Source organism: Sturnus vulgaris, chromosome 16, assembly GCF_052056855.1.
Source record: "Sturnus vulgaris isolate bStuVul1 chromosome 16, bStuVul1.hap1, whole genome shotgun sequence".
NCBI lineage: Eukaryota > Metazoa > Chordata > Aves > Passeriformes > Sturnidae > Sturnus > Sturnus vulgaris.
Genome location: NC_142258.1, coordinates 10,333,276 through 10,350,487, shown reverse-complemented (window position 1 = coordinate 10,350,487; position 17,212 = coordinate 10,333,276).

Below are 17,212 nucleotides of genomic sequence, written 5' to 3'. Positions count from 1 at the left end.
TCCAGCAGCCCTGAGGCCAGGGAACAGATCTGAACTAGTAGTGCCAGCAGTTATTTTATGGCTTGAGCAGGCATGTTCTTACACGATGTGGGATCATAATGCAGTGATACTGAAATTTCTCCTATTCTTTAATACTTCAAAGCAATTTGCATCAGAAAAAAAGATGTTCTGTTTTATATCCCCTATAAATTCAAATTCTTTATTGTATAGTAAAGCATTGGTTATTTGTTATTGGTTATTTGTTTTTCATTGTTGGAATTGGCTGTGCCTTTGCTTTAATCCCTTTGTTTGAAAAAGAAGCCTGTAATCCACTTGGGATGGGTCTCCTTCTTAAAAGAATTTGGAGGTGCAGAACTAAGCTGAAAATGTCATAGTAATTTTTAAACTACTGCTTTGGTGTCATAATCCAGGTCCAGAGTCATCTGATTTGCTGTGTTTGTCACTGATGCATCCACCTTTACTGTGTTGCAATTCTTCTGAGCCTCTTCTGCAGAATGGGTTGCCTGTGCACTTCCCCTTGCAATGAGGAACAAAAATGTGCCAAAACCCTTGTGTGCAGTGAGGAGAAGATATCAGAGCTGGTTTGGTAAAAAACTCAATCATCAGACACAGGTCTCCTGTTCCAGGGTACAGGGATTTGAAATCTCATCTCTGCTGAGTGTGGTTTAGATGCACTTTGTCATTGTTTCTAAGAGCTGCCAGGAGTTCTGTTGTATTAGGAAATGCATAATCATGATGCTTTGAATTCATGCATGTGATGTTATGGGTGGGTGGAAAAACACAGAAAATCCTTTTTGGATCAGTGGCTGTTGTATTAACCATCCTACCCCTGGGCTCACCCTGCGTGCAGTCACTGACTGCTCCAGGGGCTAGCTGATACTGTCCATTTTGAAGAGGGACAGTATGTTCTGATTCATGATAGTGACATTATGTCCATGTAGAGTGTGGATCTCATTGGGCTTTTTGTGTGTTTCTACTGCACAAAAATAAGCTTTGCTCATATTCTGAGACAAAGGTAGTGTCATGGATTGGGGATGTGTAAGAGTTCAGATTATCTCTAGATTCAGTTCAAATTTAAAACGCCCAAGAACATAGATTTGAAAAGGTTGGACTCAATTTGGTATCAGAAATGGGTCTTCTGAGAGATTATTATCTTTCCAGGTAGCTAATACTTAGGTTTTTATACTAGGGAATGGGCAATATTTCGGGTTAAAATCTTCCAAGCTGACACATGGGAGGAGGAAGGTCTTTGAAATGTCCTGTCAGACAAGCACCCTCACATATATTGATTGACTGGGCACACACCCTGTACAAATTCTGCTGCTTTGCTGCTATTTTAAATTTTTTAAATAAGTGCTGCTAGCAGAGTTGGGTAAAATAAATTGCCTCGCTGCAATCAGTCATGTTATTGCACCCAACTCCTGTTATCATTAATGAAGATACTGAGAGCCATTGTTTTCTTACTCTATTTGGAATTTGAGTCCATAAACTTTTATGAGCTATAGTTTAGATAATGTTAGGAAATGGCTTGTCTGGAACTAAAATTATCTCATTGTTTCAAACAGGCAGGGACAGGTTTCAGTCTTTTCTACATTACTTTATTTGCTATAAAACAGATCTTATCTTTCAAGTATTATGGAATTGCACATTAAATTTCTGGGTTAATACATGGAAATGCAGTAGATCTGGCTTCTTGATGTCTGTAGCTCCATATGAGTACAATAATTAATGATCTAGTTCCTAAGGAGAGATATCTATGGAAAAACAAGTGTTATATTCTCTTGGGGAGTTTTAAGAGATTCTCAGGTTTATCTGTGTGAGTATCTTTATGATTGCTAGAAACGTGTTTCCTTTGACATATTCCCATCACAGCTGGGATTAACTGCATTCTGGAGGCTGAGTGTAAATTTGTTTACTCAGTAAATCAGTGGCAGAACAAGATTTTTCTGTATTATCCATCTATCTTGGCTTCTAAGGAGCAAATAGTAAATTATTTGTAATCTTTTGGGATTTATATAGCTTTATAACCAAAGTCCATGAAAGTTTCCTTTTTTTGATAGCCTAAAGAGAGCCATTTACTTTTTAAAAAAGGATTTATGCTATCAACAAACTGAAATGTGCTGCATGTGTGGATACCACTTAAAAAAGACAAGAGCACTTTTTCCACTGAAGGTTTGTTTTCACTGGGATAATGCACTTCATATCTTCTGCTCAGTTATATTTAGGGAAAAAGATGATTTGTAGAATGTTGTTTTTGCAGATCTCATTGAAGTTCTTGCTGTTCTTGCTGCTGGTAGATGAATCTCAGGGAATTGCTGTATCCAAGTGATGCTCTCCAAGAACAGCACAAGCTGTCGTGGCTCCCTGGGTTTAGGCAGCCACTCTGAGTAGGAATTCACACTGTGAGCAAACACTTCAGTGTTTGCACTGAACAATGTACCAAGTGAGGTCTCCACCCAAGAGCAGTCAAGATCTTGGAGAGAACATTGTTGAACAAAGGCACAGTCAGGAAGGAGCTGGAATTTTTAATGTTCAGAATTATTGTTCAGCCTTACAATCTCCATCCCAAAGTCCCCAGATTTTTAAATTCAGGCTGGCTCTTCACTGATGTTGATTGCTTTCAGAGAAAGATTTTTTTCTCTTCTTTTTTCTTCTGTTAAGAATGGAAAAAAAACAGTGAGGTCCCTTAGAAGTGCCTCCCTTCTGCTATATATTTCTTAATTGAGTTCTTGGCATGAGGAAGGGAGAAAATATGTCTAGCTATTAGAGTAGCTGTGTGAACTGGGAAAGCCTCCAACTTCCAGAAATATATTTAAAGGCTTCAAGAAGATCCAAATTTCCAAATAATTTTTACTCCTTTGCTTGGTCAGCTGTCAGTATTTGATAAATAAGGTGGGACTATTGTCAATATTTAACAGCTCAACACAAATATTATTCTTCATACACTGTAAAAATAGTATATGAAATGCAAATAAAGTACTTTATTCCACAGTTTGGTAGTAACATAAGCAAGTGATAAAATCTCCCTTGCCTCCATACAAAGGCATAGAGAGGGAGAAAAATGTTACTAGTGGAAACAATCTTCTCACTGGGAAACAAAACAGTGAGATTCCTCACTCCTCCCTAAGTCACATCCCAAGGGGTGTTCTGTGATAGAAGTTTGTTGTGAAGTGTTTCTGAGCAAGAAACAACAAGGTAGGACTGGTAATTCAAACCAGATTTCTGTGAAGTCTGCAGAAACAGAGCTCCTCCTGGATCCAGCAACATATCACCAGGACCCCTTGAATTGCTCTGCAGTCAAATATTGCAATACAAAACTCAGTTACTTCTGGAACTTTCCCTACATTCAGAAAACTTCCTCCCAGAAAGCCACCACTTATCATTACATTGCTGGATGGAGCAGCCTGCCCTCTCCATAGCCACCTGCAACCTGACTGTGGCATCATCCTGGGCAAAATCAACATGCAGCATGGTCTGTGGGACATGGGTTTAATGAGTACCAGAAGGAAGCCTGGATGTCACTTTCCAATTTTGTGTTCCAAAATGGTTTCCTGTTATTTAAAATCTTTAGAAACTTTGTTGCTGCGTGGATGGTTTGACACAATAGCCTGGAGATGCTGATTTTTTAGCTGCGTGTCAGGCACGCTGTGACAAGCTGGGCTGGCCGCAGGGACATTCCACACGGTGCAGCCCAGCTGCCCCTGCAAGGGCACTTGTGTTGGTAGCCTGATTAAGCCACCACCCACAGAAAACAAAGGATAAGGAACAGAGCCAGTTTATTCGAGAGACTTTCAAATCTGTCATTGTTTTGGATTTGGCTTCTGTCCAATGCAAAATGCATGTTGGTCTTTCTACAGCTGCCACATAGACTGGACCCTGAGATAGTAGGAAACTGCTCAATTACTAGAACTGTAGTGTGCCACTTATTTTGTAGATGAGTGAGTAAATCCAGGAAGAAATACAAATAAAAGTAAAACTTTATTATTCTATTTTGTCCAAAACAGCCAGGATGCTTTACCAACTAGTTCTTCCTCTAATCCTTTACTATGATTACTGCACTGTTAATGTTTCAGCTGCCATCCAGAAAAGCCACATCCCAAAGCCAATTCCGTCCTTCTCCTGTCCCTTCCACAAGGTAGAGCTCCACTGAAAACCGGAATGCTGGGCAGTCTTGACTGACCAATGGAAGGACAATTTCAGGGCACTTTAAGACCATCTCTTCCTGTATTTTGTCATGGTCTTAAAATAAAGAGAATAAGCGGCCTTCCTGAGCCCTGCATCCGAGCCCGCCCAGCCTGGCTCGGCTCAGCCCAGCCCAGCCCGGTTCAGCCCAGCCCAGCCCAGCCCAGCCCAGCCCAGCCCAGCCCAGCTAGGCCCGGCCTAGCTAGGCCCAGCGCCACTAAGCCCGCAGGCTGTGTGAGGCCTGGCCCAGGAGACTAGGCCTGGTTATATTCTGAGAGGCCAGGAATAAAAGAGAGCTTCCAGGGGTTTGTTCGTTTTAAAATGTGAATTTCTCAGTGGTGCTCCATCTCTTTCAGTGGTTTAACCAGTTGTCAGTTTTCAAAACAAATCACTGATTGTTTTTATGTCAGACATGGAGGAAGCTCTAGCTGCTCCTCTCAGAAAAAAATCACTTCCATGGGTTGTCTTTAGCGCCAAATCAGCACATAGGTCACACTTTTAGGCAGGGTTTGTACAGCTGGCTTGGGCTGAGTCAATATGAAACCCTGGCCAAGTTTTCAGAGCACCTGTGAGATGTGAGGACTTCTCGCTGTGCTGCCTTCAAGAGTGGATTAAGTGGATCTGCTGTGACAGATCTCCTTGCTGTTTGCACTTGCAGCCTCTCACTTGTGCAGCTCTGTAGGAGCATCTTTGGCTGGTTTGAACACCTGTAGAATGCATTTGGTATGGATGGTACCAGCCAGTGTTGGTGTGGTTAATGATGGCTCACACTTGTGGGGCAGGATGTGCTGAAGAGTGTAGATTTAGCACTGAAACATGGTAATGAGGACTTGTCAGAAAAGCCCCTGAATATGGAACTCTAAAATCGAGAGCAGATATTGGCCACTGTGCTCCAGCAGTTTATCAGTGGAGATGTGGCAGATCCTCTTGCATAGTCCCTGAGCTGGTAAACTCTTCATACTGACAGGACTGTGCTTCTGTTAATTTCCTCATGCACTGTGGACTGTAAGAAAGATTGATTTTTCCAGAAACCACTTTTAACTGATTTTGGGACAGTCACAGTTGTTTAACTACAGAAAAGTAGACTTTATTAATTTGTTTTCTGTCTAAGCCCTTCTACTATAAAGCTGGCAGCACACCCAGGGAACGAGTGCCAACATCAGCACTTCCTTTAAAATAAACAGCAACTCAGATAACATTTACATGTTACAAAGAAATGGTTCATTTGGTATTTTCTTTCTCTGTTGCAGCCACGCTATAAGGCTGAATTCTTCTTCCTTTAAACCACGAGAGAAATAAATTATTTAAAAGTAAAAAATCTCTAGAAAGTGACATAGCAAATGCTGTTACTTTCTCAGAATTTTGTCTTTAAGAAAATGCATTTTAAACTGTGAGCTCAACCAAAAATTCTGATAGGAAAAAAGTGTCCAAATTTCAAATACCCTGTCAGGATTACAATTTCCAATTTGAGATCTGATGAATATAGCATGCAAGGATTTGGATCAGCTAAAGCATCCAACAGAACCTGGTGTGGATCAGGGACCTGTAGTAGAGTAAAATTCATATGCATTTCAGGAAAGACAGGATATGCTATTATCTCTCAATATAACTACTTCTAGTAAACACTGTACTTACATAAACATTTGGGTTAGAATATCAGAAATCATATTAAACTCATAGAAAACTTGCATATATGTTAAGCCTAAAATACTTCTAAGTATCTGGGGGACATTTTATGAAGCTTACATAACCTAGGAGCTGGCAGGAGTTAGACTGACTCAGAACCCCCAGGTACTTCTGGGTTTTAAGTATGTCATACTAATATTCTTTCACTCCACTTGAAGGAAAAATTCAGAAACATTCTAATGTTCCAGTGACTTCAAATGAAGTTTCTTTTTTTTTTTTCTAGACAGGACCCTTTAGAACATCAACAACATGACTGGCAGATGTGGGAAGAAGGGATAAGTAACACTCTGCCTTTTTATCTCAATTAAAACATGGTTGGTATTTTGGATATATGAAATCCTGATGACCAGACTCATATCAATCCTAATGCTGCTGACAGTTTTGTGGAGGAGATCTTCAGGGAGGACATGGAAAACAAAACTCAGAGTATAAAACTGGAGTTGTGTATTCATATTTAAGGCCATCTTGTTTTGTTCAGTTTGTTGGAGGTTTTTAATAAAACTATTATACTGGCTAACTTGCCTATCTAATTGATTGTGTGGTGGTACCAGAATTGACAAATGATCTGCTTCCACAGTAAATGTAGCTGCTAAGTGAATGCTCCAGAAGAAGGGGAAACGTTTATTTCCCAGCCTGTAGATTATTATGTTACCCTCACTGATCAGGATGCATTACAGCCAGTGTGGTGAACCCATTCAAGCTTTCCTGTAGGTAGCTTTAGAGTGGAAGAGGTCAAATGGAACTAATGTAGTTTCTAAGCCAGTCTACTAAAATCAATGCAACTTGAATTTCAACAACTACTAAAAGTGGCATAACGTGATTTAAATTAGGCTGCTATTTAGATCTTGTCTACACACTAAGTTGTACCAAATTTGCTAATGATGTGTATGGTTTGAAAATTGAATTAGTTCCTGCTGCTGAAAGATTATTTATAGACAAAACCCAAAGAGTTAAGAATGCCAGGAGCCTGCATCCCAGTCAAAATTTTTATGGGCTTGTTGACACTGTATATTGGAGCAGGGAAAGATCTCCTGGCTGGGACTGTCCAAGCCCACTCAGCCCTTAGAGCAAAGCAGTTTTGCAGTACATGAATCACCTTGGACCCTGGAGTGGCAGTCTGTGAACATGACTGAACATCTGAGGCCACATTTCCACATTGTACTGAGCCCTTTATGTCCAGGGTAGGTTCTCACAGAGATGCTTGAGAGAGCCTTCACCCAAAAAGAAACCTTTACTTATTATAGACTGCAAGGAAATAAATCTGGTTTTGTATAGAGAAAACACAGAATGGAAGAAAGTGAGTATAATGGCATATAATTTAATTTAATTTAATTCTGCAGTGGTTCATTCTTAATCAGATAATCACTGTAAGCTAGCTGTGATTTAGAGGAAATATTTATGTTGGTAATTCAGTGCAGTTTGGTAGCTACTTGCTTTGCAGAGGAACTGCTTATGATAAAAGACTATTGTTGGAAACATTGTTTTATTTTTTTGTCTACAATTTTACTTCTTACAGAAAGAGACTTAATGACATTAAATATTAATTATATACCAAGCCCACATCCTTCCTTTTCCCTGAGAACACCAAGGATTTGGGTCTTCTGCGGCTCAGAAGCAGAGTTTGAGTAACCTGTGCTGTTATCAGGACTTGATTATTTTATGTGTTCACCTGTCCATTGCAAAGGTGAGGTCCAGCTCCCAGACAGCACCGGTGAGTGGAAGTGTGTCAGGGAGAGGTTTACAAGCCTGTCCGTCCTGCCCATTGCTCCCACTGTCCCCCTTCATTGCTGAGCAGAGCCAGCAGCCTGTGGGGATGTACCAAGGCTGGGAGGCAAAGAATCTCCAGTGCTCTCAGAGGTCACACACGGCTCAGCAGGCTCCTCCTTTCCTGTGTTTATGTTACACCCCCTGGCAGCACAGCCGTGTTTCCCATGCTACGCCTTGGTGCCTGCAAAGGAGCCAAAGTCTGCTCTGCTGTGGATCTGCTGTGGGGACTTGTGAGGATGTTGGCCTCTTACATTAATGCTACTTAAAACTAGGAGCACATTGTAAATACATTTATTTCTTTTCAACAAAAAAGTATAATTCAAAGTAAAAACAATGAAACAAAACAGCACATTTGTCAGCCAAGTAAGAACTGGGCACAGTTATGTCTCAGTTTCAGAAAGTATTGAATGGGTTATTTATTTTCTACTTCTAAAGGAACAGAAGACCTCTCGTGGTTCAGATTCTGGGTAGGACCTTTGTGGTTGAGCCTTTGGTCTATATTGGTAGTAACACTTTCTTTCTTGGGCAACAGCTGGAAATGGTGACTCATCTTCACGAAGCAAATCTAACAATTAAACAGTATAATTAAAACAGTCCAGAGCACGTGGTTAGCAATGAACCAGGACACTGAAACCAACCCCCAGAGCGATGCCACAAGTCACACACATGCTCGTGTTATGGTGTGTAATGCAGTCACCATGCTGATACTGCCTGGCCTGTGATCATGAATCTATGAATTCAATTGATTTGGTGAATGGGGATAGGTTACAGGCTCTCATTCACTGAATTATTTCTAATGAAATTAGAGAAGAGGATGAAATTAATGTTTTCTGTAAGAAAATGTCTGCAAGCATATTATACACAACCAAGGAAACTGGTTAGTGCTACAGAGCAAACTCCTTGTTCATTCATTCACTCATTCACTAAAAAAATATTGTTTAAGCCAGGCTGTGAACTCAAAATTGAAACATGTAAAGATGCACCCATCTTTAAGCCTTGCCTGGCTGCAGGAAAGTGGATGTGGGTTAGGTTCATTGTGCATTCTTGAATTTTTTTATTTTTTTTTAAGCACTGACATTTAAGACATACAAAGAAAAATGGCCTCAGGGGAACCACCTCCAATGCATCACAGAAGCTTTGTTCAAACAATTTTCGATTACTCACTCTGACCACACATTGGCTGAAGTGGTTTAGATAATCTGCTGTACAGGAGCGGATTGGTGGGGAGGATCACCAGACAGCATTGCCCCAGCCCACGTCATTCCTGGATGACCTCCAAAGGCAGGATGCAAACACAACAACTGCCGAGCAGCGTGCTCCTGCGAGAACGTGGGGAGGCACTGGCCCAGCAGCTGCCCCGCAGGAAACTTTCCCTTCCAAGACACGAGGAAAGTTTTGTGCTGCAGCATTCTTGGGAGCATGGACAAAACTGCTCCTGCTGCTCTCGCTCCACCAGGCTGTGTGAGTTAGACTGAGAGCAGTCACTCAGGTCCCATCATGTACTCGGGGTAGGCTTACCTACAACATAAGCACTTCTAAAATGCTGCAGCCTGGCTTTGCTTCTGTGTTGGTTCTGAGGTCAGCTCACTGTTTATTATCTGAATGCAAAAAGCAGCAGAGAGGTAATGTGGTGGGAGGACCATACTTGTGCCTTCACATTTTTAAATGCCTTTAATATTTTGCTTCTCAGTCAGATTTACTAAATAATTCCCACCCACGTTTCCATTTTTTGCCTAAATTGTTTTGTAAAACTTAACATTTGTTGATATTATACTTGACTGAATAAATAGTGTATTCATGACTGATTTCACAATTAATTTTAGGATATATGCCACATTATTTCAAAGTACTATGATAACTGCAAGCTTAATCCAGATCTGGAATCTGAAATTCATTTTAACCTGACTAGTTTTATTGTCATGTCATAGACACATTCTGAGGAGTAAGCTACTAAAACAAAACCCTGTAGGCTCTTCTGGTAGAGAGTAAAAATATAGGCAAAAAAGAAAGTGAGAGTCAAATTCCCTCATATATTGATACAATAAATTGCCTTTTCACACCCCAGGGATAAACAATCCCCAACACAATGAAGCTGTTTCTAAAAGCATTCTCAGTGAGCTGAGTGGAAATACTCAGAATCCTGATGACTTGTTTATTGGAGTGGGTGGTTATTTTTTCATTATTTTATTTAATAGGCACATGTTTTTCTAGCATCTTTCTGATCCCTGTGCTCTCAGCCTTGGAACAGCAGAGCCTGCAGGAAGGGTGGTGCTGGGCGTGGGAACACCCCTGAGCACTGGACAGGTGTTGGAGCTGGAGGGGATAATCTTCTGCTTAGACATGGCACCAGTACTGGACTAGGTAAACATGTCACTTGCTGCCTGCTCTGACTGATTCCCAGAGCTCCTGTCCATAAACATCGTGGCCTATTGCTACTTCCAGGAGACTGAAGCCAAGATAACTATTTATCCTAATATTAACTTTGTGGAAAGCAGATGCAAACATATCAATGAGGGCTGACATAATGATGAAAGGTTTTCCTTCTTTTCCTAAAGATCTGTGTACTTTTACACCAAATCTAAGAAACATTTACCACAACATCTTTTGGCATAAACTGAGATTTTCTTGGGACATGTTGATGGCCATGTACCACCACTTTAATCACTTTCCAGTGGAAGAAGAGAACTGTAGTAGAATTTAAGAACTAAGCCAATGGCTGTCCTATTGAAGCAATCCTAGCAATGCTTTTTTCCTCCAATTATTATAGACTGGAGAAAGAAGAAAGGATACTCCATGATGCTTGCTGATGGATACCTGTTAAATGGGCATTCATCCACACTCACTTCTGCCCTCACTTGCCTTCTGCTTCATCTTGTTCCTCTGATATATAGTCAGGAGCAAGAGAATTACCAGGATTTCTACCGTGTAACCACCCAGAGCTTAACTAGCAAAGTTTTTGCTCAGTGTACCTATTGTATTTTCCTTTTTTTTTTGACAACGCTGACCAGCTTGAATTCCTCCTCACCAGCATAAGCTGTTTGCTTCCACTGTAGCCTTTGGTAATTCTGGTGTAATTCTCCACTACTGTGGAGTTTCTGATGAGTAAAGTGTCTTTGCTACGTATGTGCTAACCAATAACTCAGTAGAAACTGCAATAGATTTCATTCTTCTCTGGTGTTTTTGATCCACATATCCTATACAAACAAATTATTCTTTACACAAATACAAATACTCAAGTTTCTCCAGGTAGTTTATTATTGCTGTTTAATGGTGTAACACTATAGGGATATAGATACTGGTTTTTCCAATACAATCCAGTTATCAGCAGTTATGACATAGTGTCAGCTGGACTCCATGACAAAATTCCTGCTTGTGTGTCAGTATCTCACAATGCACTTGTGCTCTCTCCTGCCAGAAATTATTTTATAAAGCGGCAATTAGAAACAATAGAAAACACCAATTGAAAATGTGATGCAAATGTTCATACATTTAAATCCATGAGAAACTTAGATGGATAGATAAATGCTGCAGCTGGCCAGACCATGTACAAGCTAAAGTACACAAAAAACTACATCTTTTGTGCTTTGTAGACTGAGGAGGGAAAGAAAAAGAAAATGTATTTATTTGCTGTGAGCTTACACATACTTAGCTGGTTAGTCTGAACTTTCCTAAGAGTTCCTAAAAATAAACTGACAACATCTTAAACTACTTATGGCAAACAGAATTGCAGGAAAATTCTATTGTTTCCAAATGTGCATTAAAAAGATTGAGTGAACATGAGGCTGCTCTGTAAGAGAAAGAATCTTAATGGAAAAACTTCTAGAACGCTGAGTGGAGATGTATGAAAGTAGTAGATGAGTCTTGCTGCTTAACAAAATTTTATCTGTTGGTAACATCAGGTTAACTTCAAAATATATGTTTCAAAATTCAATTAATATACTTCCAACACATGACTTATTTTAGTAAAAACTGCAGAGGCAATGCAAACAGAGATTAATACAGGTCTGTCTTCTTCTGTGCCATTTTTGCTTTGTATAATAGGAAGACAAGGGCAGAACAAATGTTTGAAAAGTTCACTGTGACCCACTTTGAAATATCAGACTGTTTCTGACCAGAACCAGGCCAACATTCAGGCTAAAGATATGGAAATGTATTTATCAAAAGGCAGGGAAAACTTGGAACTTATGAGTCAGGATAGACTAATGACATTCTGTATATAAATACTTCTAAATTTTAGGTGATTTAGGGCTCTTCCCCAGCTGCTGCAAAATAAAAGTGCAAAAGCTTAGTCATCTTCTTCCTCTAAAACAGATAAATGTGCTGTTTGTGGGCCTTCTTATTTGCACACTTTTCGAAGTTTGTTCACTGTTTAAGAAAAAAAAATTACTATTTCTAAATCAGGAAATGGCCAGGGAGTATCATCAATTAATGTAAAATAGAATAAAATACCTTCTAAGATATCTTCCCCCACTTTAAACATGTAAGTTGCAAATGAGCAATCAGTGTGTGATTCTGGGCAGATGCTGTGAGGTTCCTTGTAAAACCCTGACATCTGTGTGTGAGCAAGCTCCTCTCAGGCTGGGTGTGAGGCACACGCAGTTCCAGGGAAGGGAATACAGATGTATCTTGTGAGGAGGTGCTTTGTCAGGAAGATGTAAGTGCTACAGGACATTTCTATGCCTTTTGGGTGTAAATTTCAGTGAATCTTACCTCAGTTGTCTTTGGAGTTAGTCCTTTGTATCTGCTACTTCGGAAACGTGATTATTAAAGCTCAAGTTAATACAGATTAAATGATTCCACCTCTCCTAAGCTGTGCATTCCAGTCCAAGTCTGCATGCTTTCAAAACGTGCCAGAGTTGGCCCCTGCATGTTGAGAGCACCTGATATTGTCTCCACTGAATTTAGTCTGTGATGCAGGAGCTGAAGCACTCATCAGGGATTTCAAATAACTTGCAGCCTGAGACCCTGGCTTCAAAACTGCTGGTGTGGTGTAAGCTACTGTCTTTGGACTTAAATTCACCATTTCTTTAATGGCCTGCTTTGCCTGCTAGATCACTCCTTTCTTCACTCAAGTGTTTAATGTATTCTATGAAAAGTACATGTATTTTACTCACCGAATTGAAAGGCTGAGACAAATATCATTTAGTCTTCATTTAGTCTGCATTTAGTCTTCTTTCTCCACACAAAATTTCATGCTAAGAATTAAGCCTGCACATTAAACTTTGCAGGGATAAGTCACTATTTTTGAGTTTCACATTTATTCTAGATTTTAATTGAATACTGAGAGTAAATATTAAAGGATGCAAAAAGAAAATGTTTATTTTGGTTTTGTCAAAGATGTTTCCTCAGTAGCCTTTTTTTTCAGTTATCTACAGGGTATTTCTGTCTCCAAACTGAAGAACTGACCTTCCTAAATGATTTGGAATTCCTTAGTTCTGCACACTTATTTAGGCAGCTGCCCTGAAAAGCTTCAGGTAACCAGCCTGATACAATGGTAAAGTGTATAAATCAGTGTACTGAACCCGAGCTAGCACTGCTCACAGCTATTGAGCCAGACATTTTCTGCAGGATATTTGGGGTTGGGGTTATTTCCCCTTCTCTATGATCTAATGGATTATATTCATTTTCTCATCAGAAAATTAAATTTCTAAGTAGGTTTCCATCTCGACAATCTGAAATACTTAGTACTTAATCTGTTCTTTAACATTGCTTTTTCAGACTGTAATTTATCTGTCTGGGTCTGTTGAAGCAGAAAGCACTTGCTCTGCTCCTGAATGCTGCAGGTATGTCTCAGACTGCCAAATAGTTTCAGGGAAACTTTAATGAAAAATGTCTTTTTTTGGATAATGGATGGTGAAAAAGGAAAAGGTCTGCAAAACGTATCCACATGAATCTGCTTTTTACTAGAGCTGACAAGAATAATTTTATTCATTGCTAACCCTAAAAGTAGGTAGTGGTACTAGAGTCAGCAGAATGCTTGCCAAGTTTCCTTTGGATATGCCCTCATTTCAGTAGTGAATGAGGTGATCTTTTAATGAAAAACAGAACATAAATAAACAAATAATACCGATTATTTTTTCCTCCTTCCAACAAGACAGAGTCGTTATCATTTGAGATTATGAGGTACATTCAGCACTGGAGTCCTGCTGTGTTAGTGATAAGGGAACTGACAAGGCATTCGCACAGAGATACTGCCCTCTATTGCAAACTGCTCTGCTGCTGCTACTGCTCTTGCATTGAGACCAATGCTAATCTGCAGTTTTAAAACTGCTTACAAATGGGGCTTTTTAGTTCAGTCATTTTCTGCCAGTCTGTAACATTAAGGCTGTGCCAAATGCATTAAGATCCCAACAACCCAAGCTCTTTTACAGACAGCACATGAAGTCTCTGGCAGACACTGGTGTGCTGTTTGCTTCATTGCCCTTATCCGCACCTCAGCTGGGTTTTGATTTGATTTCATGTGGGTTTGTAACCTGAAAGGCACAGAACAGAGTAAATGAAAACCAGAGGGGACACTGGCAGTGGAGCTGGAGGGTGAGGAGCTGCTCAGCACAACTAACTCTGAGAAACCCAGCTCAGTGCACAGCCCGGCTCAGGCGCCACTGCTGCTCTCCACCCACAGCCACTGGGAGCAGGCAGGGAATAACTGATGGGGGAGGATCTCACACCGAGACAGGCCCCTGGGATAGAGAAGCCACTTCTCCCTACATCATTCTGAGATGTAAGGGGAGGGCCTGTGCTCAGGCAGGCTCCTACTACGGCAGGGAGGACGCAAAGGGAAGGCTACAGTCATACTACTCATACTCAGTCTCAGCTGCTTTTTCCACTCCATTGATGCTGTCCAGTGTGTTCCTCAGGTTAAAGCACTTCTCATTAATAAAATGGGCCTTAGTTTTCTCAGAAAGACCCTGGTCTAGGTCATCTCTGCATCTCTTTTGATGCTGAGAAGGGGAAAGACCTTAATCTAAACCACATTTAATGCTATTGTGCTAAATAACAAATTGTTTTTGTTAGCTTCCTATAATGCTTCATGTTAGAGTTTGCTTGCATTTACAGTGGCTTGAGAATGCTCAGTGCTATAATTTTGGCTAGAGGGAGCTGCTCTACCATCCTTCTCCACTGGCCTCTAGTGTGAGTTCACTGAAGAAAAGTATTTAACATAAAGCTTCTAATAATGTTTGTCATTTTAATGATAGACAACCACAAGGGTGAAAAACCCCCGGTAGTTGTGTGGCATGAGGGAAAGCCTCAATGCAAAAAGGAGGAGGCGTTCAGGGGGAACCTTCGTGCAAGCACTGCTGTAAGTGAGAAAGAAAAGAGCAGACCAGAGTTGTGGTTTCCCATCTCTCCTGTTTTGGGGGACAGATTCACTTAGCATAATTCAAATTGTACATCACTGCAAAATATGTTGAAGCATTTCTGCTCACCTTGATCATAAGGCAGGAAATATGTTGCTGCATCTCTGCTTTCTTACTCTCAAGGAATCTTGATGTAATTTTATCTCCTTTGGCTCTTCCAAAAGCAGGGAAGGCCTGGAAGGCCTTGGGCTAGAATCAGAATAATAGGAATTAAGAAAGACAAAGCCTTGCTTTCCAAAGCTTCAGGAAGACAGCAGACTTATTGACATTTTTGGTAAATATTGCCATATAGAGTTGTCAATTGGTATTACCTCAGTCTGCCTGATGTGGAGATAGAACTGGGTCAAAGGTGACCAGAAATGCCACCCTGAAACACTAAAGCCTGTTGTTCACCCAGAGAGCCCTGCACAAGGAGTCCTCACTGGCTCAGAGGAAGAGGGGTGCTGAAAAAGGAATTCACTTTTCCTTTTTGGTGCTTTTTGTGGGGAACATCCTATATAACCTTGGGAACAGAGAATGATCTGTTGGACCCGAAAGAAAAATATTTGGACGTGTACCTCAGTTTAAAATGTGGAAAGTCTTGCTGACATCAGTGAATCTAATTCATATGTTGGACAGGAAGCACAGACCCAGAGTGCTGTACTGGGCTGTGGTCTCACACCAAGACACTTTTTTCAAGGCCAAGCTACAGTATAAACTTCTCAGATATGTCTTACTGGCCAGTTCCTCCTGCCACAAACATTTGAATTTGCTTAAACATTTGACTCCAGTTCCAAACAGCATTTTGTTCATTAGTTTCCCATGGAAGGTAATTACAGGGCAGTAAGTGCAGGAGCTGTACAATATCCAGTGGTGTTGTATGGCTGCTGCAGGTGGTCACAACAGAACAGAGCCAGCCGGGGAATCGTTGGCATAATGTATAGAGAGACAGGAATAATGGAGTTACTGAAAAACAAAGAACTTTTAATGTAAAAATAACAAATGTAGAAACCACATGGTACAAGGGACAACTTCCAAAGACCCCAAAACCCAGAAAGCATAGAGGTGTAGAGATGGGATAGAGGGAACAGGATCAATCAATAACGGGGATAAGGAACAGAACCATAGATGTAGCTGGCAATTAGACAACCAAATATCCAAACCTCATTTGTAACAAACTGGTTAACATGTTAGTTCCCATGAGACAACTCCTCTCTATTCTCTCACCACGATGTAAAGGATGTCCTTTCTCCTAGCTGGGTATCTCCCAGGGTTTGAAGCTGAAGCTCTCTGCATCTGCAAGTGAAGCCTGTTCTCTGTACACCTCGATTTCTACCATCTTGGGCTTTTATTGAGATAAATATGCTTGGAAGCTCCTGAAAGACCTTAACTAAAAGTATTTTCATACTTTTTCTAAGTTTGTTTGGTTGTTTGGAGGGATTTGTTTGGTTTTTGCTTTGTTTTGGGGGTTTAGTTTGGGTTTTTTTGGTAGGTGGACAGCTACTGTTTTTATGTTTGGTTTGGTTTTTTGGTTTTTTGGTTTTTTTTAATTACTAGAGTGTTCTTTTTAAAAAGCTTGCAGTTGTTGAAGTGCTGTGTCACAAACAAGATAACTTTGCAGTATAATTCTCTCAAAAATACAGATTAAACACCAAATATTACCAGATACTCTTTTCTATTTCCAGGGTGACATCACCTCAAATAATAACTTACACACTTGAATGTTAAAACAAGCAAGTTTGGAGACTAATCGGTCAGAAATGGGAGTACTTGAGCCTCTGAACTGTGCTCAGATCAGGAAAATATCCTTTTTACAGCACCTAGGCTGTGATGTTAGAGCGGAAGAGAGGATAAGGCTGTGCTCAGGCGGCTATGGGAGAGAGGGAGGGAGCAGTGACTGGGATGAGGCAGCCAGGAATAGGGTCCAGATCGCATCACCAGCATTAATATACTCAGAATTACCATGAGATACCGCAACAGCACGATTGTACTGGAATGATACATAATCTGGGCATGAAACTTGTGAAGCACAACAGTGAAGCGTATTCCTGTGTGATGCCTGCTACGGCAGCGGGACAGCGCCGTGCCCGGAGCTGCCGCGTCTCCTTCCAGAGGCCGAGCTGGGTACGGGGCACAGCCCCGGGCCGGGCCGGCTCCGAACACACAGCCTGCGGTACCGGCACGGCTCCGCGCCGTTCCTTGTCAATCGCTTCTGCCTAAAGCAGTTCCAGTGGAGAATG